The sequence below is a fragment of the Scyliorhinus torazame genome, chromosome 13 (assembly GCF_047496885.1).
Source record: "Scyliorhinus torazame isolate Kashiwa2021f chromosome 13, sScyTor2.1, whole genome shotgun sequence".
Lineage (NCBI taxonomy): Eukaryota > Metazoa > Chordata > Chondrichthyes > Carcharhiniformes > Scyliorhinidae > Scyliorhinus > Scyliorhinus torazame.
Genome location: NC_092719.1, coordinates 85,708,309 through 85,734,289, shown reverse-complemented (window position 1 = coordinate 85,734,289; position 25,981 = coordinate 85,708,309). Strand labels below are relative to the sequence as shown.

Genomic DNA, 25,981 nt, shown 5'->3' with positions numbered 1-25,981 from the left:
ATGGGGAATATAGTGGCAGATTCGGAGGAAGGTTTGTTATGGTGATGCGAAATTGGAGGAGGTGTTGGTGAATGTTTGTGCCCCGAATTGGGATGATGTAGAGTTTGTGAGGCGGGTGCTGGGGATGGTCCCAGACCTGGACTTGCAACGGTTGATAATGGGGGATTTTAACACAGTCCTGAAGCCGAAATTGGACCGGCCAAGGTCGGGGAGAGTGTCGGCGGTGGTGAGGGAACGGAGGGGGTTTATGGGGGGATGGGGAATAGGTATTCAGGGAACCCGGTGATGCAGTCCACTAAAAAGATATGTAATCAGTTGAGGAGGCATTTTAGGGTGCTAAGGCCACTGTGCGAGAATCATGGGTTGGAGCTGGGGGGGGGGGGGGGGCGGGGGGCGGCGGGCAGGGATAGTATATACAGGAGGTGTAAGGAAGTGGGGCTGGCCAAGGTGAGGGATTTGTATTTGGAGGAAGGGTTCGCCAGTCCGGAGGAGCTAAGGGAGAGGGTAGAGCTGCCGAGGGGGAGTGAGTTCAGGTATCTGCAGATGGTGTGGCGGGGTCCAGTGACTCATGCGTAGGGATGGTCTGCACCTGGACCAGAGGGCTACCAATATCCTGGGGTTGAAATTTCCTCATGCTCTTCGTGAGGGTTTAAACTAGTTCAGCAGAGGATTGGGAACCTGAATTGTAGCTCAAGTATACAGGAGGTTGAGAGTAGTGAGGTAATGAGTAAGGTTTCAAAGTTGCAGGAGTGTACTGGCAGGCAGGAAGGTGGTTTAAAGTGTGTCTTCTTCAATGCCAGGAGCATCCGGAATAAGGTGGGTGAACATGCGGCATGGGTTGGTACATGGGACTTCGATGTTGTGGCCATTTCGAAGACATGGATAGAGCAGGGACAGGAATGGTTGTTGCAGGTGCCGGGGCTTAGATATTTCAGTAAGCTCAGGGAAGGTGGTAAAAGAGGGGGAGGGGGTGCATTGTTAGTCAAGGACAGTAGGGTTATGTACTCCCCACTACCCACTTCCTGCTCATGGCTATATTCGCCACCCAATAATAGTTACTGAAGTTTGGCAGCGCCAGCCCACTCTCTCCCCGGCTCCACTCAATCATCCCCTTTTTTATTCGCCCGCCCATACGAAGCTGTTATAACTTTGTTAACCCGTTTAAAAAGGTCCGCGGAATAAAAATGGGGAGACACAAACAGGAATCTCGGAAGGACCGTCATCTTCACCGTCTGGACCCTGCCAGCAAGTGACAACGGGAGCGTGTTCCACCTCCGAAAATCGTCCTTCATTTGGTCCACCAGACGGGCCAGATTTAGTTTGTGCAGCCGTTCCCATTCCCGCGCCACTTAGATGCCTAGATACCTAAACCTTCCCCTACCACTCTAAACGGCAGTTCCCCCAGTCGTCTCTCCTGTCCCCTTGCCTGGATTGCAAACATCTCACTTTTCCCCATATTTCGTTTGTACCCCGAAAACCGGCCAAATTCCCCCAGAATCCTCATGATTTCTTCCACCCCCTCCACTGGGTCCGATATATACAGGAGCAGGTCGTCTGCGTAAAGGGAGACTCTGTGTTTCCCCCCCCCCCCTCCCCCCCCGGACCAATCCCTTCCAGCCCCTTGAGGCTCTCAGTTTGCAAAGATGATTCTGGATAGGAGCGAAAGCAACAGGGTAGTTGTTATGACTTTAACTTTCCAAATATTGACTGGAAACGCTATAGTTCGAGTACTTAAGATGGGTCCATTTTTGTCCAATGTGTGCAGGAGGGTTTCCTGACACAGTATATAGATAGGCCAATGAGAAGCGAAGCCATATTGGATTTGGTACTGGGTAATGAACCAGGACAGGTGTTGGATTTGGAGGTAGGTGAGCACTTTGGTGATGGTGACCACATTCGATTACATTTACTTTAGTGATGGAAAGGGATAGGTATATACTGCAGGGCAAGATTTATATCTGGGGGAAAGACAATTATGATGCGATGAGGCAAGACTTGGGATGCATCGGATGGAGAGAAAAACTGCAGGGGATGGGCACAACGGAAATGTGGAATTTGTTCAAGGAACAGCTACTGCGTGTCCTTGATAAGTATGTACCTGTCAGGCAGGGAGGAAGTGGTTGAGCGAGGGAACCGTGGTTTACTAAAGTAGTTGAATCACTTGTCAAGAGGAAGAAGGAGGCTTATGTAAAGATGAGACGACGTGAAGGTTCAGTTAGGGCGCTCGAGAGTTTCAAGTTAGCTCGGAAGGACCTAAAGAGAGAGCTAAGAAGAGCCAGGAGGGGACATGACAAGTCTTTGGCAGGTAGGATCAAGGATAACCCTAAAGCTTTCTATAGATATGTCAGGAATAAAAGAATGACTAGGGTAAGAGTAGGGCCAGTTAAGGACAGTAGTGGGAAGTTGTGCGTGGAGTCCAAGGAGATAGGAGAGGTGCTAAATGAATATTTTTCGTCAGTATTCACACAGGAAAAAGACAATGTTGATGAGGAGAATACTGAGATACAGGCTACTGGGCTAGAAGGGCTTGAGGTTCATGAGGAGGAGGAGTTCGCAATTCTGGAAAGTGTGAAAATAGATAAGTCCCTTGGGCCGGGTGGGATTTATCCCAGGATTCTCTGGGAATCTAGGGAGGAGATTGCTGAGCCTTTGGCTTTGATCTTTAAGTCATCTTTGTCTACAGGAATAGTGCCAGAAGACTGGAGGATAGCAAATGTTGTCCCCTTGTTCAAGAAGGGGAGTAGAGACAACCCCCGTAACTATAGACCAGTGAGCCTTACTTCTGTTGTGGGCAAAGTCTTGGAAAGGTTTACAAGAGATGGGATGTATAATCATCTGGAAAGGAATAATTTGATTAGAGATTGTCAACACAGTTTTGTGACGGGTAGGTCGTGCCTCACGAACCTTATTGAGTTCTTTGAGAAGGTGACCAAGCAGGTGGATGAGGGTAAAGCAGTTGATGTGGTGTATATGGATTTCAGTAAAGCATTTGATAAGGTTCCCCATGGTAGGCTGTTGCAGAAAATACGGATTCAGGGTGATTTCGCAGTTTGGATCAGAAATTGGCTAGCTGGAAGAAGACAAAGGGTGGTGGTTGATGGGAAATGTTCAGCCTGGAGCCCTGTTACTAGTGGTGTACCACAAGGATCTGTTTTGGGGCCACTGCTGTTTGTCATTTTTATAAATGACCTGGTGGAGGGCGTAGAAGGATGGGTGAGTAAATTTACAGATGACACTAAAGTCGGTGGAGTTGTGGACAGTGCGGAAGGATGTTACAAGTTACAGAGGGACATAGATAAGCTGCAGAGCTGGGCTGAGAGGTGGCAAATGGAGTTTAATGCCGAAAAGTGTGAGGTGATTCATTTTGGAAGGAATAACAGGAAGACAGAGTACTGGACTAATGGTAAGATTCTTGGTAGTGTGGGTGAGCAGAGAGATCTCGGTGTCCATGTACATAGATCCCTGAAAGTGGCCACCCAGGTTGAGAGGGTTGTTAAGAAGGCGTACAGTGTGTTAGCTTTTATTGGTAGAGGGATTGAGTTTCGGAGCCATGAGGTCATGTTGCAGCTGTACAAAACTCTGGTGCGGCCGCATTTGGAGTATTGCGTGCAATTCTGGTCGCCGCATTATAGGAAGGATGTGGAAGCATTGGAAAGGGTGCAGAGGAGATTTACCAGAATGTTGCCTGGTATGGAGGGAAGATCTTATGAGGAAAGGCTGAGGGACTTGAGGCTGTTTTTGTTAGAGAGAAGGTTAAGACGTGACTTAATTGAGGCATACAAGATGATCAGAGGATTAGATAGGGTGGACAGTGAGAGCCTTTTTCCTTGGATGGTGATGTCTAGCACGAGGGGACATAGCTTTAAATTGAGGGGAGATAGATATAGGACAGATGTCAGAGGTAGGTCTTTACTCAGAGAGTAGTAAGGGAGTGGATTGCCCTGCCTGCAACAGTAGTGGACTCGCCAACACTAAGGGCATTCAAATAGTCATTAGATAGACATATGGACAATAAGGGAATAGTGTAGATGGGCTTTAGAGTGGTGTAGAATAATGTAGATGGGCTTTAGAGTGGTTTCACAGGTCGGCGCAACATCGCGGGCCGAAGGGCCTGTACTGCGCTGTTATGTTCTATGTACATGTTTTGGGGTTGTGGAAAATTGGGAAGATTCTTTGCGGAAGTGTTCGCGGCCTTAGCCAGGGTAGTGGAGGACGAGGTGGGCCCGGATCCTTTGGTGGCAAAATTTGGGGTTTCAGAGAAACCTGAGATGGAGAGGAGGAAGGCCGATGTTGTTACCTTCGCCTCTCTGATTGCACGGCGGTGAATTCTACTCGAGTGGCGGTCGACATCGGTAGTGCTTTGGTTTGGTGACCCGTACGACTTCCTGCAGTTGGAGAAGATCAAGTCTGAGTTAAGGGGCTCTGCAGGGGGAGTTGAGAAAAGGTGGGGATGTTTGTGACCGTGTTTGAGGAGATGTTCATTGCGGGGGGGTGAAAAAGTGGGGGGTGGGGAAATCTATACAGGCTGTACTGTTGATTGCTGGAAAGTATGTTTCCCGGAATGTTGATGGGTTGAAACATGTTTTGATATGTGTCTGTAATAAAACACATTTAAAATAAAAGAGAATAGTTAAGATGTAATCTGGAGATCACAAATTTAAGAAATCAAATTCCATGAAAATAATCAGGCCCCCTCAACAATCTGACCAGGTTTTCCCTCGAAATCTGACTTCAAAATGAAAAGGCTGCCCCTTTTTGAGAGTCTACAAGAACCATGAATGTCGATCAGTCATGAACTGTTCAAGTCACGGGTAGGCTCATAACTCCAAAATGAAGTGAGACACAATGCACAAAATAATCTAGGACAGTGTATCCGAAATAAATAAGAATTTCACAATTGTTATTGCAGAAGACATGAGGCATTTCAGACATTTTCAAAGCAGATGAAACTATCAATTTTGAGTTCCTCGGGGTAAAGAAAATGAGGTAGGGGAGCAGGAGGCATGATGGTGGGGTGTTGGGTATTTAGTTGGTTTGATTATTTGTCGCCCTGTCGGCTCCTTTCCTATTTGTTATTCGGGCTCCATCTTAGGCCCTATCTTCCATCATAGATGTTGTCTCTATCTTTCGTCTTGTATTTGTTGTTGCCCCTCTCGCTTTGCTGGGGGTGGCCTCCTCTTCGTTCTTTTCCCGTGTCCCCTCCTGATAGCTCCCTATGTTGCTCCGTTGCTACGCCTCCTCCCCGTTCCTGTCTGCTTTGTGGTCCTGTCGGCACCCATTGTCACCCCCCCCCCATCAACTGCTGTTGGCCTCAAACAGAGCAAGGTAACACTTATCGCCAAGCTTGAACAGAAAATCCAATCCAGGATTTTGCACAAATGCCTTTTAGTTTTCCTTTGTCTTAAGTGCTTTTACACAAACTCTGATCCAGCGACTGATTTCCGCATTTATTGAACCCATGTTCCATAGGTTATAGTAAAATCTCTCAAACCTGAAAATCGCTTTAGATATCTTTCTGGCATTCAGCTGCCTTCTCAGTTCTGTCTGTTGTTACCGAACGATTCTCTGCTCTGGTACCTTTGACCTCCGACTTCTTGCAAACTTCTCGTCATTCCTATAGTTTTCGTATCTGGCTGCTGTTCAGATCTCTGCACTTGATTTCTTAACCAGTACTCCATGCTTTTCTTCATGCAAAGCTGAGAGATATGTTCCCTCTCTTGCCTTCTAAATCAATTGCTTCTAGCAGAGCTGTGAGAGCTACCTTCGCTTTCACTGTCTCCAACTCCCCTAAAACGTCGAAGCTTCTTTCCTAACTTTACAAGAGCCTACAGTTGCTAAGCAATGACTTATTGTTCTTTCGACTTTTATTTACTTTTGACACTGCAGCACTCTACAAGCACAACAGAATCACAGCTGAAACTTAACCAACTTAACATACAAAATACCTTTATCCAGCATGAATCTAACTATAGGTTTTACTCTTTCCACAGAAGCATTAAATTAAACACACTTAAAACTACACCTTATTTAATGTTTGCCAATGCAAATCTAAATCCCTTAAAACTACCTTTGTTTTTAGAACAGTGATGTGCCCATGCATCTGCTGCTCTTGTCCTTCTAGATGGTAGAGGTCACGGTTCGAAAGAGCCTTGATGAGTTTCTGCCGTGCATCTTGTCGATGGAACACACTGCAGCTACTGTGTATTCGTGGTGGAGGGAGTGATTAAGGATTGGGTGCCGATCAAGCAGGCTGCTTAAATGAGAATGATGTCAAGCTTCTTGTGTGTGTTGGAATTGCATTCATCAGGCAAGTGGGGAATATTCCATAACGTAGTTTTGCCTTGTAGATGGTGGACATGCTTTGGGGAGTATGGAGGCAGGTTACTCAAAGAAGTCCCAGTGCCGAGACTGTTCCTGTAGCCATAGTATTTATGTGGCTTGCCTAGTTCAGTTTCTAGTCAAGGATGTTGATGGAGGAGGATTCAGTGATAGCAAGACCAATTTGAATTTGGATATGGTTAGATTCTCTCTCGTTAGTGATGGTCATCACCTGGTACTTGCATGGTGCGAACGTTACTTATCAACCCAAGGCTGAATCTTGTCCAGGTCTTGTTGCATATGTACGTGGACTGCTTCAGTATCTGAGGGGTAACGAATGGGACTGAACATTGTGCAGTCATCCGCAAACATCCCCACTTCTGAACTTATGATGGGAGGCAAGGTACATTAATGAGGCAGCTGAAGATAGGTGGGCCGAGAACACTACTCTGGAGAACTCAAAATTGATAGTTTAATCTGCTATGAAAATGTCTGATATGCCTGACGTCTTCTGCAATAACAATTGTGAAATTCTTATTTATTTTGGATACACTGTCCTAGATTATTTTGTGCATTGTGTCTCACTTCATTTTGGAGTTATGAGCCCACCCGTGACTTGAACAGTTCATGACTAATGTTTCTTGTAGACTCAAAAAGGGGCAGCCTTTTCATTTTGAAGTCAGATTTTGAGGGAAAACCTGGTCAGATTGTTGAGGGGGCCTAATTATTTTCACGGAATTTGTTTTCTTAAAATTGTGATCTTCAGATTTCTTCAGAGCCTTTGCTGTGAATACCAGTTGGCATTCATAAAATTCAACAGAAATACAAATTCAGGCTGCCATTTGCAAGACGAGCAACAAAAATAAAAGATTCTATGCTACTTGGATCCTACATGATGTCAACTATCTATTCTAATCTCACTAGGTAGCCAGATACAAAATATTATGTATTTTTTAAAAACTGCAATGTTGGAAATCTAAAATTTAAAAACTGAGCGGGTCAAACAATCATGATTTTTTTTTTAGCCTCAAAGACACTACCGTAACAGTTTGGGAAAAGAGTCTTGCTGCCCTCATGTGGCTAATTTTAATTTAACCTTCTGGATTGTAGGATTATTAGTTTCTCTCCCTTCAAGAAAAAACAGTTAAGCAGACTGAATCAGTTACAAGATTGCTACAGATGACGATGGCTATTAGGCCTGTCTTAATTCATCCATACCTCACCTCTCCCCATTTATATTATCCAATTGAAAAAAATGTTTCCAGCGCTCATGCTTCAAGTACTCCATCTGGAAGCTTTATTCGCACATCGGTCACTTTTTTGGCAAAAACAGATTTCTTTGCAAATTGTCTGAACTAAAAACTGGGTCTTATCCTCATCTGAACACGAGTGCGTTATTCAGCTCCCCAAGCATGATCCACCGTTCTCTTAAATTCTGACTGATCTATACTTCAATTCCATTTCCCAACCGAAAGAAATCGATCAATCTCTTTTTGAAAATTTGCATCTATCCAGTACTTGCCTGCATTCGGGGTGAGTGTTCCAGAATTCTCTATTGTGCTTTGTATGGAAAACATGCTTCCTAATTTCACTCCTGACTTGCCTAACTATAATTTTAAACTTGTACCCCTTGATCTGAATTAAGAGGCAAGAATTTCTCTATTTATTCTAAGAATCTCTTAAAAAATTTTAAGGGCCATGATTAGAAAACCCCACAACTTCTAAACTCGAGATTACACACCAGGTTTTTGGAACCTGTCCTCATAATTTAAACCTTAATATTATGGTTCTTTCCTGTGTTGCCTCCAATGTTTGACTGTTTCCCACATTTCTGGGTGACCAGTATTAAATATAGTATTCATGGTCATGCATTGTACAGTTTGATTATTATTTCCCCTGACTTATCTATTGTTTTAGCTTTGCAGTTTAATATCCTATTAGCTTTGATTCCTGCTCACATTTGTTTAATATTGAGTCTTCTAAGATTCATAACTCTTTGTTTATGTTTAGCTCTTTCCCTACCCTTCATTTATTATATTGTCTATTTTACCTTCTTAACTGGAGCACTCTGTATGTGTGCATTTAATTCATCTGCCCACAATTTCTGTGCTGTCCCTTTAATTTCATATCTCCTTGTTAATTAAAAATCAGATGGTCCCAGCACTGAGCCACAGCATGTAACACAGACCTTGCCCTTACTACCATGCCTCCTTCTCTTTCCCCCCCCCCCCAAAAAAAAAGACTGACATAATTCCTCGAAGAAATACTCGTTGTTACCCACTGTCAGCTATGTAGGGGTGGCACGGTAGGACAGTGGTTAGCACTGTTGCTTCACAGCACCAGGAACCCGGGTTCGGTTCCCGGCTTGGGTCACTGTCTGTGTGGAGTCTGCGTGGGTTTCCGGGTGCATCATCTTCCTCCCACAAGTCCCAGAAGACGTGCTTGAATTGGGCATTCTGAATTTTCCCTCAGTGGATCCAAACAGGCACCAGAGTGTGCAACTAGGGAATTTTCACAGTAACTTCATTGCAGTGTTAATGTAAGCCTACTTGTGACACTAATAAAGATTATTATTATTATTGTTATTAAGATTTTGATTTATTGCAATTGCCATGAATCCCAGTGGTTCGATTAATGGCATCCCTTCTGATTGAACTTTTTCAAAAACCATATGGGAGTTGAGGGGCACCACATCATGAAACATAGCACAGTCTGCTCGTTGGTTACTTCCTCAAACAGAAAGCTGGTCAAGCAAGATCTTTCCCTTTTTTTTAATAAATATTTTTATTAAGGTATTTGAAAATTTTAATAAAAATAACATTAACAATGACATCAACATGATATAATAAACATTTCCCCCCTCCCATCCCAATCTTAACACACCCCAACCATAAAATAACAATCTCCCCTCCCTCCCCTTGGAATACTGCATCTGCTGACATTTTAATTTTCCCCGAGAAAGTCGACAAACGGCTGTCACCTCCGGGTCAACCCAACCATTGATCCTCTTTCGGCGAACTATATCTTCTCGAGACTGAGAAACCCAGCCATATCACTAACCCAGGTCTCTACACTCGGGAGCTTCGAGTCCCTCCACATTAACAAGATCTGTCTCCGGGCTACCAGGGAGGCAAAGGCCAAGACGTCAGCCTCTTTCACCCCCTGAACCCCCGGCTCTTCCGACACTCCACATCGCTACCTCCGGACTCGGCATGACCCGTGTTTTTAGCACCGTGGACATTGCCTTAGCAAAACCCTCTAAGCTTCGAGCATGCCCAAAACATTATAGGAAGGATATGGAAGCATTGGAAAGGGTGCAGAGGAGATTTACCAGAATGTTGCCTGGTATGGAGGGAAAATCTTATGAGGAAAGGCTGAGGGACTTGAGGCTGTTTTTGTTAGAGAGAAGAAGGTTAAGAGGTAACTTAATTGAGGCATACAAGATGATCAGAGGATTGGATAGGGTGGACAGTGAGAGCCTTTTTCCTCGGATGGTGATGTCTAGCACGAGGGGACATAGCTTTAAATTGAGGGGAGATAGATATAGGACGGATGTCAGAGGTTGGTTCTTTACTCGGAGTAGTAAGCGCGTGGAATGCCCTGCCTGCAACAGTAGTGGACTCGCCAACACTAAGGACATTGGATAGACATATGGATAATAAGGGAATAGTGTAGATGGGCTTTAGAGTGGTTTTACAGGTCGGCGCAACATCACGGGCCGAAGGGCCTGTACTGCGCTGTTATGTTCTATGTTCTATGTGGACATGATTTGCTGGGCTTCCCGCGCACCTCACACCTATCCTCTACCCCAAAAAACTTGCTTATCCTAGCCACTGTCATGTGTGCCAGTTGACTACCTTAAATTGTATCAGGCTAAGCCTGGCACATGATGAGGAGGTATTAACCCTGCTTAGGGCATCCACCCAGAGACCCGCCTCTATCTCTCCTCCTAGTTCGTCCTCCCACTTGCCCTTAAGCCCCTCCACCTCCGCAAGCTCCTGGTAAATTTCTGAAACCTTCCCCTCCCCCACACAGGTACTGGAGACTATTCTATCCTGTATCTCCCGTGGCAGCAGCAGCGGGAACGCTGGAACCTGTTTTCTCAGGAAGCCTCGTACCTGCAAATACGTTAACCCGTTCCCTGCTGGCAATTCAAATTTATCCTCCAAGGCTTTCAAACTGGGGAAGCTCCCGTCTATAAATAGATTCCCCATCCTTCTAATTCCTGCCCTTTGCTATCTCCAGAACCCACCATCCAGCCTACCCAGTACGAACTGATGATTATTATAAATCGGGGTCCAAACCGATGCTCCCTCCACTCTCTCTTATATCTCCTCCATTGCCCCCAGATTCTCAGAGTCGCCACCACCACCGGACTTGTGGCGTATCGGGCCAGCGAGAACTGGTGTCTTTGCATCACGCCGCCTCCATCCTCTCCTCCACCGACCCCTCCCCCACTACCCACTTCCTAATCATGGCTATATTAGCCGCCTAGTAGAAATTGCAGAAGTTCGGTAGCACCAACCCACCCTACCCCCGACTGCGCTCCAGTAACACTTTCTTCACTCACGGAGTTTTACCCACCCACACAAAGCCCAAAATAACCTTATTCATCCGCTTGAAAAAGGCCTTTGGGATGAAGATGGCGAGGCACTGAAAGACAAACAAAAATCTGGGGAGGACTGTCACTTTCACGGTCTGTAGTTTCCCCGCCAGTGTTAGCGGGAGCATGTCCCATCTCTTAAAGTCCCCTTTCATTTGTTCTACCAGCCGGGATCGGTTTAACTTGTGCAGTGCCTCCCATTTCCGGGCCACATGGATTCCCAGATACCGAAAGCTCTTCCCTACCATTCTAAGTGGCAGCTCTCCCAGTCTCTTCTCCTGTCCTCTTGCGAACCCATGTTCAATTTATACCCCGAAAAATTGCCAAATTCTCACAGGATTCACATTACTTCCCCCATCCCCTCCAACGGGTCTGAAATATACAAGAGCAGTCATCTGCGTAAAGCGAGACCCGGTGCTTCACCCCCCGAACCAGCCCTCTCCAGTTCCTAGAGGCTCTTAACGCCATGGCCAATGGCTATATGGCCAGAGCAAACCGTAACGGGGAGAGGGGACACCCTTGCCTCGTCCCTCGGTATAGTTTAAAGTACCCCGACCTCAGCCGGTTCGTTCGCACACTCGCTACTGGTGCCTGATAGAGCAACGGCACCCAGTCAATAAAGCCCTCACCAAACCCAAACCATCCCAGCGCCTCCCAAAGGTAATTCCATTTCACCAATTAAAAAGCCTTCTCCGCATCCATCGCTACCACCACCTCCACCTCCCCTCCTTCTGAGGGCATCATAATAACATTCAAAAGCGTTCGAACATTGGCCTTGAGTTGCCTGCCCTTAACGAATCCCATCTGGTCTTCCCCTTTCACCCCCCGGACACAGTCCTCTACCCTTGTGGCCAGTATCTTAGCCAGCAGTTTGGCATCCACATTCAGTAGAGAAATTGGCCTGTATGACCAGCATTGCTCCGGATCCTTCTTCCGTTTCAGGATCAATGAAATTGAGGCCTGCGACATTGTTGGGAGGAGGACTCCCTTCTCTCTTGCTGATTTAAATGTCCTCACCAGCAGTGGGCTCAATATCTCTGAAAACTTCTTGTAGAATTCCACCGGGTAGCCGTCAGGCTCCAGGGTCTTGCCCGACTGCATGTCCTCCAGCCCCTTGATTATTTCCTCAATCTCAAGTGGGGCTCCCAGCCCTTCTACCAGATCCTCATCTACCCTTGGAAACCTCAACTGATCCAAAAACTGACTCATCCCCTCCACCCCAGCCGGGGGTTCCGACTCATATAATTTACTATCAAAGTCCTTAAACACCTCATTCACCCCCACTGGGTCCAAGACAGTATTCCCGCCTCTACTCTTTGCTTCACCTGTCTCCCTGCCCGCCTCCCTTTTCCTGAGCTGGTGCGCTAACATTCTGCTTCCCTTTTCCCCGTACTCCTAAATCGCCCCCTTGCCTTCCTCAACTGTTCCACCGCTTTCCCTGTGGTCAACGGCCCAAACCCCGCCTGTAACCTCCGCCGCTCCCTCAGTAGCCCCCCGTCCGCGCCTCCGAGTACCTCCTGTCCACCTGGAGTATCTCCTCCACTAACCTATCACACTCAGCCCGTTCCGCCTTTTCTCTGTGGGCCCGTATCGAGATTAATTTCCCTCTGACCACTGCCTTCAGAGCTTCCCAAACCATCGCTGCGGAGACCTCCCCCGTATCATTTGTTTCCAGGTAGTTCTGGATGGACTTGTTAACCCGCCCACAGATCGCTTCGTCCGCTAGCAACCCCACATCCAATCTCCACAGCGGGCATTGCCCTCTCTCCACATTAATCCATAGATCCACCCAATGCGGGGCATGATCCGACACTGTGATTGCTGAGTACTCCGTATCCACAACCTCCGCTATTAGCGCCCTGCTCAGAACAAAAAAGTCGATACCTTGTGGACATGTGAGAAAAAAGAAAACCCCGTCACCTTTGGCCGAGCAAACCTCCATGGGTCTACTCCCCCCATCTGTTCCATAAACCCCTTCAATTCCTTTGCCGCAGCCGGCCTCCTCCCTGTCCTGGATTTTGACCGGTCCAATTCCGGATCAATGGCTGTGTTAAAGTCTCCTCCCATGTTCAGGTTATGTGACTCTAAGTCTGGGATCTTACCTAAAACCCGCTTCATAAATTCGACATCGTCCCAATTCGGAGCATATATGTTGACGAGTACTACCCGCATCCCCTCCAGCTTCCCACTCACTATTATGTACCGACCCCCCTTATCTGACACAATTCTCCCTGCCTCGATTGCCACTCGTTTGTTGATCAAGATCGCTACCCCCCTGGCCTTTGAGTCCAGCCCTGAGTGGAATCTTATCTGGTCTGTAACCTTTAAGTCTGTCTCTTGTAGCATTGCCACGTCCGCCTTCAGCCCGCTCAAATGCACAAACACATGAGCCCAGCTCTCTGGCGTTCCATGTAATCAGCCTGGTCGGGGGGCTTCCAACCCCCGACCCCTGCCGACTAGCCATCACCCTTTTTCGGCCAGCCTCTAGCTCGCGCCCTCCGCCTCCTCGAGCCCCCCCTCGGGCATTCAAAATTTTTCCCTTTTGATACAAGATTCAGTAGTGAATGGGCTAAAACCCCTTTTTTGTTTTTGAATTGAGAAATTGGGGGCGGAGAAAATTGAACAAGAACAAAGAAAAGTACAGCACAGGAACAGGCCCTTCGGCCCTCCAAGCCTGCGCCGACCATGCTGCCCGACTAAACTAAAATCTTCTACACTTCCGGGGTCTGTTGCCCTCTATTCCCATCCTATTCATGTATTTAAAATTGATCTCTGAATTGTTCTTTTAATTTGTAACGTTTGTTATTTGGATTTGCCACTGACATTTTGCTGACGTAAAGAAAAATTAACTTTCCAGCATTTAACAACATCAGAATGAAGATATGCACATGTGGGCATCAAGAATAAGAGTGGGGATATTAATTTGCAAGAAACATGTTTGAAATCAGAACTTTTTATTCTCTTAATGTAAAAAAGCAAGAGTACACAGTGTGAAACTATGGTTATTCTAACTTCTCTTACACAACAAATTTATTTGTGATTTCTTTCTGATGGGATGGAAATGTAATCTTGATGAACTTTTCAAATGTCCAATGTTTACGGGAGGTGGTGGCATAGTGGCAATGTCGTGGACTAGTAATCCGAGTCCCAGAATGATGCTCTGGGGACACAGATTCAAATCCCTATCATGGCAGCTGGTGGAATTTCAATTCAAATTATTAATAAATCTGTATTTAAAAACTAGAAGGATGCGAGGGGATCTTTTTGAAACATATAAAATTATGAAGGGAATAGATAGGATAGATGCGGGCAGGTTGTTTCCACTGGTCGGGGAAAGCAGAACTAGGGGGCATAGCCTCAAAATAAGGGGAAGTAGATTTAGGACGGAGTGTTGGAGGAACTTCTTCACCCAAAGGGTTGTGAATCTATGGAATTCCTTGCCCAGTGAAGCAGTAGAGGCTTCTTCATTAAATGTTTTTAAGATAAAGATAGATAGTTTTTTGAAGAATAAAGGGATTAAGGGTTATGGTGTTCGGGCCGGAAAGTGGAGCTGAGTACACAAAAGATCAGCCATGATCTCATTGAATGGTGGAGCAGGCTCGAGGGGCCAGATGGCCTACTCCTGCTCCTAGTTCTTATGTTCTTATGTAATGGTAATTATGAGACCATGGACGTTTTTTGTAAAGACTCAACTGGTTTGGAAATCTACCACATGGTCTGGTCTGGTCTGGATCTAACTCCAAACCCCATGCATCCAAAATGGCCTAGCAAACCACTCAGTTGTACCAAAGCTTTATAAAGTCAAAAAGGAATGAAACTGGACAGACAAACTGGCACCGACCTAGGAACCGGAATCAATAACAACATGCCAGCCCTGTTGACCCTGCAAAGTCCTCCTTACTAACATCTAGGGGTTTGTGTTAAAGTTGGGAGACTCGTCAAGCAACATAGTAATAATAACCAAAGCATACCTTACAGACGATGTTCCAGACTGCAGGACAGACCCACCAGAGTTGGCGGTAAAGTTGTCCAGTTGGGTGGGAGATGCCCTGGGATCCTCAGCATGAGTTTGCGTCCCATTAAATCTCATGGCATCAAGTCAACATGGGAAGGAAACCTCCTGTTCATTATCACCCCACTGCTCAGCTGGTGACTCTGTGATCCTCAATTTTGAACAGAATTAGAAGAGGCCCTGAAGGTGGTAGGGAATCAGAATGCCCTTGTTATATTATGTTGCTACTCCTGGTAGCATGTTATAATACTTGGTTTAAGTAATATGTCGTTACTAACTGTAGATGATGTTCAAGAACACTAAAGTCTTCGAAGTAAACTGAAAGAATTTATTAAGGAACGATACAACTAATAAATTAGTTTGACACTCCACTGAACTAACTCTAGTAATAAAGTAAGAATGAATAACTTTACAAACTGTATCTAAGCTACACGTGGTGTCTGGGCTGAGATCTTCTCTACTACACTGCTGCTCTCTGGTAACTCCTGCTTGGAAAGAGAGCTGAAAGAGGGCTAAAGCTTCTGGGAACTCAATTATATAGTGGATCTAGTAATGCCCTCTGGTGGTAGTGTTAAAGCTAAGTGTTGTGATTAGCCCTTTCGTTCCATGTCTGTCTACATATCATTACAGCCCTCTGGGGGGAAACTTCAAAGTCTATTACCAAGAACAGCTCAGTAATACCACTACCGACCAAGCTGAGTGAGCCCTTAAGGACATAGCTGTCAGACTAGACCTGTAGCAGGTGGAAAGGGAACCAACATGACAGCCAAAACACTACCGAACAATGCGGAAAATTGCCCGGGTATGCCCTGTCCCTAAAAGACAGGAAAAATTCAACGCCTTACACTGCATGAGTCTAGTCTTAATCATCAGCAAAATTATAGAAAGTATCATCAACAGAGCAGCAAGTGCCAGTTACAAGGCAATAATCTGCTCACTGTCGCTGAGTTTGTGTTTCACCAGGGCCATTCAGTTCCTGACCTCATTACTGCCTCGGTCCTAACATGAACAAAAGAGCTGAACTCCAGAGGGGAGGTGTGACTGACTGCAATTGACATCAAGACCGCATTTGATGAAGTGTGGAAGCAAGGATCCCTCGAAAAACTAAAGTCCATGGGAATCGGTAGAGCTCTCTTGGTTGTAGTTATTCCATGGTTCATTTTTGGAGCTCAGTCACCTTATTCGCAGGACATTGCAGAATCCCCCACCAAAAATGTCCTGGAGGTCACCATTGGCCAAAGGCTGAGCTGGCCAGCTAAATAAATATAACCACAAGAGAGTAACTCGCCACCTGACTTCCTAGTGCTGTCTCCCATCTGTGAGGCTCCAAGTGAGGTGTGTCTTGGAATATTTACTATTTGCCTGGATAACTGCAGACCCAAGTTTTTTTAAAAGATATTTTATTCCAAACATGCACAATATCAAAGGAATACACAATCCATCAAAACTGTCAATTTTTCCGCTTTTAATCCTCCCCCGACGATGAACAGCTCAAATACAGTCATGAACGGCCTCCACCACACCTCAAAACCCTCTTCTGACCCCCCCGAACTCGAACTTAATCTTCTCCAATCGGAGAAAATTGTACAAGTCACCCATCCAGGCCACCACCCCAGGCAGCATCTCCGACCTCCAATTCAAAACGATCCTTCGCCGGGCAATCAGAGGTGAAGGCCATGACGCTGGCCCCCTTCCACTCCAGCAGTTCCGGCTCCTGCGAAACTCCAAAGATTGTCACCATGGGGTCCGGCCTGACCTCAGCCCCCACTATCCATGGCAGCACGGTGGCACAGTGGTTAGCACTGCTGCCTCACAGCTCCAGGGACCCAGGTTCAGTTCCAAACTCGGGGGGGGGTCTTCCTGTGTGGAGCTTGCACTTTCTCTCCGTGACTGCGTGGGTTTTCTCCAGGTGCTTTAGTTTCCTCCCACAGTCCAAAGATCTGCAGGTTAGGTGGATTGGCCATGATAAATTGCCCTTGGTGTCCAAAGGGTTGGGTGGGGTTCGGGGGATGGAGTGGAGGCATGGGGTGCTCTTTCCAAGAGCTGGTGCAGACGTGATGGGCAGACTGGCCTCCTTCTGCACTGTAGGCATTCTATAACCGCCTCCCAAACTCTCCAGCTTCTTGCAGCCCCAGAACCTGTGAGCGGCTCAACTGATGAAATTTGACACCATCCAGGAAAAGCAGTCTGTTTGATCAGAAGTCATTCCACTACCTGAAACATTCACTCTTTCCATCATTGACGCACTGTTGCAGCAGCGTGTATCACCGACAAAATGTATTGGAGCAACTCACCAAAGCTCCTTCAGCTACACCTTCCAAACTCATTACCTCTATCACAGGAAGAGTAAAGGCAGCAGGTGCATGGGAACATCACCACCTGCAAGTTCCCATCCAAGCCACACAGCAAAATAGAAGCAAAATACTGAAGATGCTGGAAATCTGAAATAGAAACAGAAAAGCTGGAAAAACCCAACAGATCTGTCGGCATCTGTGGAGGGAGAGACATCCGGTTGGATGAATTGACCAAAGTTTTTATTTCTTAAAAACACATTTTGATGCATTCACACAAAATTAACTGGAAAATGCTTTCTCTGTGTCTCTCAAAGTGCCTCCTGAACAAGTAGAAACAAACTTTGAGATAAAAGTGACTTCAACAGAAACCATTTTTGAAAAAGTCTATTCTCTGACGAGTCAATTAAATCATTTAGACAGATCACATTCTTTAAGGGAATTCTTATCTGGATTCAGCCCCTTAATTTCATTGGTTCTAGTTCTAAACTGAGACCCCCCCCCCTTCCCTGATTCGTTCAGGAAAGTGTCAGTCACTTAACAAGTGATTGGTTAATTAGACATTAATCAACTATCCTAAGTTAATTAAGTATCCCATGACTTCTGTCCCACGTTCAAACTCCCTATGTCACATCTGGTCTCCGCTAGGATACTGTTTCAATCTTGTTGAATGTACCTTCATATCAGATAATGTCAGATAACGTCAGAACTTGGAGTTCATTACTTGGAACACTTGATACAGCCATGGACCATGTTTATAATTATAACCATAATTATAACTTATCAGTAATTTTCAGGAATCTTTTTTAGCTAATATTTTAAAAGACCCCCCTCTCTAATTGCTGAATCCAACAGTGAACATTTCCAGTCTTTATGAATCTTCAGCTTTGCAGAAGAATCATAAATACACAGAGTCATAAAGTCGGAAGGTTGACTCCTACACTCTCCACAGATGCTGTCAGACCTGCTGAGTTCCAGCATTTTCAGTTTTTATTTAAGCCACACATCATCCTGACTTGGAAATATATTGCCTTTCATTCACCATCACTGAGCCAAAATCCTGGAATTCTATCCCAAACAGTACTGAGTATACCTACACCACAAGTAATATAATAACACGTGCCACAAGGGATGCAGCAGTTCAAAAAGGCAGTTCACCATCACCTTCTTGATGGCAATTAGGAATTCACACTAAATGCTGACCTCACCAGTGATACTTTCATCCTATTGTCATGTGAGTGTCCCTTTAAGAAAGATTTTTGTCTTATCACATGACTTCAGGGATGTCATTGTGTGGATGGAGCTGGGCTGTGGTTGTGTGAGGTTTTTCGTTTCGCTTTCAGTTTTTGATTGCTGTGGACGACAGACCAGGAGAAATAAGTGTTTTGGTCTGTCTCTATTTTCATTTTAAATACCTGTTCCAGTAAAAATCACTTTGGTGGTGGCTTTGGAGATAATTTTCCGGAAGGCTTTCCGGAAGGAATTTGAATCTGCTGGTTGAATACCAGATCAAAATCACAGGGACCAAGACCAGTCTTAGTCAAGTGAGAATACTGTGTGCTGAGCCATGCCTTTGAAAAAAGGGTTTTTTGGTTAAGTGCATTTTGATTTTGAATTGGAACAGTTAAGGGGGAATTTATTATGAGTTATACATAGATTACTGTAGCTGGTGGCGTATTTATGTTTGTAATTGATAACTATTCTTGCTGTGTGTTTATATAAATGTTAACTAGGTTCTCAGAATAAAGCTTGTTTTAATTAAAGTGGCTGGGAAGACTGATGAATCACACCTGACGGGAAGGCTATTGTGCTCATCCTAGCCAAATTCAACATAAAAGTTGGAGGACAGGTGAACTCAATGATACACTTTGGCGTTTCTAAACCCTGGCCCGTAACAAAATTGGGGCAGCACGGTAGCATTGTGGATAGCACAATTGCTTCAAAGCTCCAGGGTCCCAGGTTCGATTCCGGCTTGGGTCACTGTCTGTGCAGAGTCTGCACATCCTCCCCGTGCGTGCGTGGGTTTCCTCCGGGTGCTCCGGTTTCCTCCCACAGTCCAAAGATGTGCAGGTTAGGTGGATTGGCCATGATAAATTGCCCTTAGTGTCCAAAATTGCCCTTAGTGTTGGGTGGGGTTGCTGGGTTATGGGGATAGGGTGGAGGTGTTGACCTTGGGTAGGGTGCTCTTTCCAAGAGCCGGTGCAGACTCGATGGGCCGAATGGCCTCCTGCACTATAAATTCTATGATAAATCTATGAAATTCTATGGGGGCTGGTGGGATAAAAGTCTTATCTTTCGTGATTGGGGTTGGCCTAGTGAACTTCAAGACAGTGAGGGGTGAGCATATTTGTGTTTGCTTTTCAAGTGTTGTATTCAAGTTTAAATAGGGAGTGTGTTGTGGACAATGGCTCTTTCAGAGGCTCGGAGGTTTTTGGGGGTGGAGAAGGTCACACGCAATACTTTACAAACAGAAACTAAAACAAGGCAAAAACATTGCATTTAACATTGTCTGACAAAGTACGGAAAGAAGGGGTAATTGCTGCGGTGGTAGCTCAGCATTTAAACTTGCCTGAGAAACCGTCAGAATCATTGGAACTGGCAAGAATTCAAATACAAATTAAACAGCCTGAACATGAAAAAGAATTAAAGCTGTTTGAATTACAGATCGGGCACAAGAAAAGGAGAGAAAAGAAAAGGAAAGAATAGCCCTAGCTGACCAAAAAGACAAAGAGAGAGACTTTGAACTTCGGAAACTGGCCATGGAAAGTGAACGTCAGTTAAAATTGGCGGAGGTAAAGAGAAAAGTACAGTCTGAGAGTAGTGATGAGAATAGTGAGAAAGGCAAGAGCTTCGTAGTCGAAGGCTTGGTGGGGATCTATTTAAATATGCCCAAGCATTGCCAAGGTTTGATGAGAAGGATGTAGAAGTCTTTTGCATTTCTATTGACAAGGTGGCTAAACAAATGAAATGGCCACAGGACATGTGGGTATTACTGATTCAAACAAAATTGGTAGATAGAGCTAGTGAAGTGTTTGCATCACTATCAGAGGAGGTATCTGGGATATACGAGGAGGTGAAAAAATCCATCTTAGGTGTATATGAACGAGTGCCTGAAGCCGACAGACAAAGTTTTAGAAATTTAAGGAAAGAACCTGGTAAAACATGCATGGAGTTTGAAAGGATCAAACAGAGTAATTTTGATAGGTGGATAAGGGCTTTGAAAATAGACCAAACATATAAAGCTCTTCGAGAAATGAGAATTTTGGAGGAGTTTAAAAATTCAATTCCTGATGTAGAACAACAAAGACAAAGAACAATACAGCACAGGAACAGATCCTTCGGCCCTCCAAGCCTGTACCGGTCATGATACCACCCATGGCAAAAAAAAAAACCTCAGTATTTCCTAGTGCCGTATCCCTCAATACCCATCCAGTCCATGTATTTGTCGAGATGCCTCCACAACCTCCTCTGGCAATGCGTTCCAGGCGCTCGCCACCCTCTGTGTAAAAACCTGCCTCGCACATCTCTTCTAGATTTTGCCCCACGGACCTTAAACCTATGCCTCCTGGTGACTGACCCCTCCACCCTGGGAGAGAGTGCCTGCCCATCCACTCTATCTATGCCCCTCATAATCTTGCAGACCATTATCAGGTCACCCCTTAACCCCTGTCGCTCTAATGAAAACAGTCCAAGTCTATTCAGCCTCTCCGCATAGCTAACACCCTCCAGACCAGGTAGCATCATGGTAAACCTCCTCTGCACTCTCTCCAAAGCCTCCGCATCCTTATGGTAGTGTGGCGACCAGAATTGTGAGCAATATTCCAAGTGTGGCCTTACCAAGGTTCTATACAACTGTAGCATGACTTGCCAGTTTTTATACTCGATGCCCCATCCAATGAAGGCGAGCATTCCTAATGCTTTCTTGACTACCTTGTCCACTTGTGTTGCCACTTTCAAAGATCTGTGGACCTGCATGCCCAGATCTCTCTGACTTTCTATATTCCTAAGAGTTTTGCCATTTACGGTATATTTCCCCTCTATGTTAGACCTACCAAAATGCATGACCTCACATTTGTCCAAATTAAACTCCATTTGCCATTTCTCTGCCCAAGTCTCCAACCTATCTGTGTCCTGCTGTATCCTCTGACAATCCTCAACACTATCTGCCACTCCACTAACCTTGGTATCATCTGCGAACTTACTAATCAGACCAGCTACGTTTTCCTCCAAATCGTTTATGTAATACAAACAACAGAGACCGCAGCACAGATCACTGTGGAATACCATTAGTCACAACCTTCCATTCAGAAAAACACCCTTCTACTGCTAACCTCCACCTTCTATGACCGAGCCAGTTCTGTATCCATCTTGCCACCTCACCTTTGATCCCATGTGACGTCTCCTTTTGTACCAGTTTGCAATGTGGCACCTTGTCAAAGGCTTTACTGAAGTCCATAGCAACAACATCCACCGCCCTCCGCTCATCAATCATCTTTGGCACCTCCTCAAAAAACTCAAATAAGTTAGTGAGACACGACTTCCCCTTCACAAAACCATAGAACCCCTCCAGAACAAACTCCACAGTCGCCTGAAGTGGGAATGAAACCGGTGTCTGTGGTGCAGTGCTAACCACTGTGTAGCCTATGGCTACCTATGTCTTTTTTATCTTTATTATTTCAGGCATTTGTTGCATATCCCCAATTTCCCTTCAGCAGAGTGACTTGTTGGGCCATTTCATATTGCAATGGGTCAAAGGTAAGTCAGAATAGGTAAATTGGCAATTTTGCTTAAAGGGCATTTGTGAACCAGATGCACTTTACAGCAATTACTGATAGTTGCCACGGTCACTAATATCGAGACTAGCTTTATGTACCAGATTTCTGAATTGAATATAAATACCATGGCGGGATCTAAACCCATGTGCCCAGAGCGTTGGCCTAGGGATTATGAGTCCAGTGATATTACCACAATGCTACCATCTCCCCCTAAATATTTATTGTTAGTGGGGATGTATAATAATAATAATCTTTTATTGTCACAAGTATGAAGTTACTGTGAAAAGCCCCTAGTCTCCACATTCCGACACCTGTTCGGGTAAGCTGGTACGGGAATTGAACCCGTGCTGCTGGCCTTGTTCTGCATTACAAACCAGCTGTCTAGAACTCGTGGAAGAGCAGAAGAGCAGAGGGTTAAAACTGTGAGATTAGCAGCAGAAATGGCAGATGATTATGAATTAGTTCACAAATCAAAATTTGGTTTCCGACATCAGTTTCAGCCTGTGAGGGATAGAAACCGGGGAAAAGAGAAATACTCAAGTGGTAAAGGTAAAGGGGATCTGATGGGAGATAATAAGGAGAGTGTACCTCAGATTAAAAAGGAAATCCAGGAGGGTGGAAGAGAAATGAAAAGTTTTAGATGTTTTTACTGTAATAAACTAGGCATTGTAAAGTCACAATGTTGAGGATTGAAGAAAAGCACTGGGAAGGCTTGTGTGTTAAAACAGGATAAGACAGTGGGGTTTGTGAAAGTGGTGAAGGAAAGCCCAAGTGAAGCAAAGGAGGTGCAAAAGAGTGCACAGCCTGATCAAGAGGTGATTGATAAGAAGGTGCCAGATGTCTTTTCAGAATTTTCTTGTGTGGGTAAAGTTTACTCGTGTATCGGGAGGAGCAGGTAAAGGAGTAACAATTTTTAAGAGATACGGGAGCTAGTCAATCTTTGGTTAGAGATGAGGAGTTATGTAGTTTGGCAGGAATATTGCCAGAAAAGGTGGTAATATGTGGAGTTCAGGGTGCGAAGAGTCATGTTCCATTATATAAGATGAGGTTGGAGAGTCCAGTGAAGAGTGGTGAAGTGGTAGTAGGAGTAATAGAGAAACTATCTTGTCCAGGAATACAGTTTATATTGGGTAATGACATATTTGGATCGCAGGTGGGAGTGGTTGAGCTTTTGTGCCTCCAAATGGTATATACCAAATTCAAAATTATGCCATTTGCCTCATTATTATGCCCCAGCCACATTTCAACGGTTAACTAACAAAGTCATTTCAGAATTACCCAGTTGTGCGGTGTACATAGACGATCTGGTGATTTTTAGTCAGACATGGAAAGAACATTTGAAGCACCTGATGGAGTTATATGATCGACTTTAGGAGGCTGGTCTATTGGTAAACCTAGCCAAAAGTGAGTTTGGAAAAGCCCAATCACGTTCCTTGGCCATACAATTGGACATGAACAAATGGTCCCACGGGATGTAAAACAAAAGTTAATGGGGAGTTTCCAATACCCTCGACAAAAAGGGAAATTTCTTGGCATCAGTGTTTTTTACCGTAAATTTGTGCTGAACTTTAGCAGTGTGGTTGCTCCACAGCGACTTGCTGAAGAAGCGTTTCAGTGGACGGCGGAGTGTCAACAGGCATTTGACGGCCTGAAGGCTGTGTTAACAACTGCTCCTGTGTTGGCTACCCCAAATTACGCAAAATCATTCAAGGTAGCTATCGATGCGAGTGATGTGGGCGTAGGTGCTGTGCTCTTGCAAGAAGATAACGAAGGAACAGAGAGGCCTGTTGGATATTATTCCAAAAAATTAAACGATCGCCAGAGGAAGTATTCAACAATTGAAAAGGAGATTTTGAGCTTGGTGCTGGCTTTGCAACATTTTAACCTTCATGTTACCAGCAATTCGTCTGAAACAATTTGATCATAATCCCTTGACGTTTTTGGAGAAATTCAAGAATAAAAATGGCAGACTGTTTCGATGGAGTTTATTATTATAGCCATTTAATTTAAAACTTATACATGTGGCAGGATGAGAAAACGTGATAGCCAATGCTTTGTCACGAATGTGATGGAGAGGTTCGATGGTGGAAAACAAACTAAAATGGACTGTATTATTGTAAATGTTTGCCTGTTTTTGTGATTTAGAATATATGTATGTTTATTGTCAACTGTTAGTGATGGGCAAGTGAAAAGGTGAAAAATGAAACCATCTTTAAAGTTGATGGTTTATTTTATTTTCATGGGGGGTGGGTGTCATGTGAGTGTCCCTTTAAGAAAGGTTTTTGTCTTATCACATGGCTTCAGTGATGTAATTGTGTGTTTGGAGCTAGGATGTGGCTGTGTGAGGTTTTTGGTTTCGCTGTCAGTTTTTGACTGCTGTGGACTACAGACGAGGAGAAATAAGTGTTTTGGCCTGTTTATCTATTTTCATTTTAAATATCTGTTCCACTAAAAGTCACCTTAGTGGTGCCTTTGGAGATAAAATTGCTTTCCGGAAAGAATTTGAATCTGCTGGTTGAAAACAGGATCAGAATCACAGGGACCAAGACCAGCCTTAGTCAAGTGAGAATAGAATGTGCTGGGCCATGCCTTTGAAAAAAGGGGTTTTGGGTTAAGTGGATTTTGATTTTGAATTGTAACAGTTAAGGTGGAATTCATTGTGTTATACATAGATTACTGTAGCTGGGTGGTTTATTTATGTTTGTAATTTATAAAAATTCTTGCTGTGTGTTTATGTAAATGTTAACTAAGTTCTTAGAATAAAGCTTGTTTTGATTAAAGTGTCTGGTAAAACTGATGGGTCATACCTGAAGAGAAGGATCTTGTGCTCATCCTAGCCAAATTCAACATCAAGGTTGTAGGTCAGGTGAACTCCATAGTACACTTTGAGTTTCTAAACCCTGGCCCATAACAAAATGAATCAATAAAATAGAGACTTAGGGCGGGATTCTCCGACCCCCCCCCCCCCCCCCGGCCAGGTCGGAGAATCGCCGGGGGCTGGCGTGAATCCCCCGCTGTGTCCCGAAGTCTCCGCCACCAGAGATTCGGCGGGGGCGGGAATCACGCCACGCCAGTCGGCAGGGGCGGGAATCGCGCCTCGCCAGTCCACCCCTGCCAGTTCTCCGGCCCGCGATGGGCCGAAGTCCCGCTGCTGGAATGCCTGTCCCGCCAGCGTGGATTAAACCACGTTTTGAACGGCGGGACAAGGCGGCACGGGCGGGCTCCGGGTTCCTGAGGGGGGGGGCGTGGGGCCGGGGGGTGCCCCCACGGTGGCCTGGCTCGCAATCGGGGCCCACCAATCCGCGGGCGGGCCTGTGCCATGGGGGCACACTTTTTCTTCCGCCTTCGCCATGGTCTTCACTATGGCGGAGGCAGAAAAGACCCCCTCCCCTGTGCATGCACGGGATGACATCAGCCGCTGACGCACCCACGCATGCGCCGACTCACGTCGCCCAGCGAAGACCTTTCGGCCCCGGCTGGCGTGGCGCCAAAGGCCTTTCCCGCCAGCCGGTGGAGCGGAAACCGCTCCGGCGCGGGCCGAGCCCCTCAAGGTGAGGGTTTGGCCCCTAAAGTTGCAGACACTTCCGCAACATTTGGGGCGGCCCGACGCCGGAGTGGTTCCCGCCACTCCATCACGCCGGGACCCCCCGCCCCGCCGGGTGGCGAGAATTCCGCCCCAGGTGTTTTTTAGTGAGTAACTCTCATCCTGATTCCCCAAAGCTTTGTCACCATTTGCACAGCACCAGCCAAGGATGTGATGGAATGCACTCTCCTTGCCTGGATGATACTGCTCCAACAAAGCTCCGGAAGCTCAATGCCATCCAGACAGAGCAGCATTCTTGATTGGCACCCCCTCCAGATCAATGCACTGTGGAAGCACTGTGTACAGTCTGTTTGGGTGGCACAGTGGTTAGCACTGTTGTTTCACAGCACCAGGGGCCTGTGTTCGATTCCCAGCTTGGGTGATTGTCTGTGCGGAGTC

At 45.6% G+C, this 25,981-nt stretch overlaps 1 protein-coding gene across 1 annotated transcript in view; it reads left to right on the top strand.

The window, feature by feature from the left end:
• Window positions 1–25,981, top strand: part of cdk17 (cyclin dependent kinase 17) — a 334,713-nt gene that overhangs the window by 164,004 nt on the left and 144,728 nt on the right. The window lies entirely within an intron of this gene.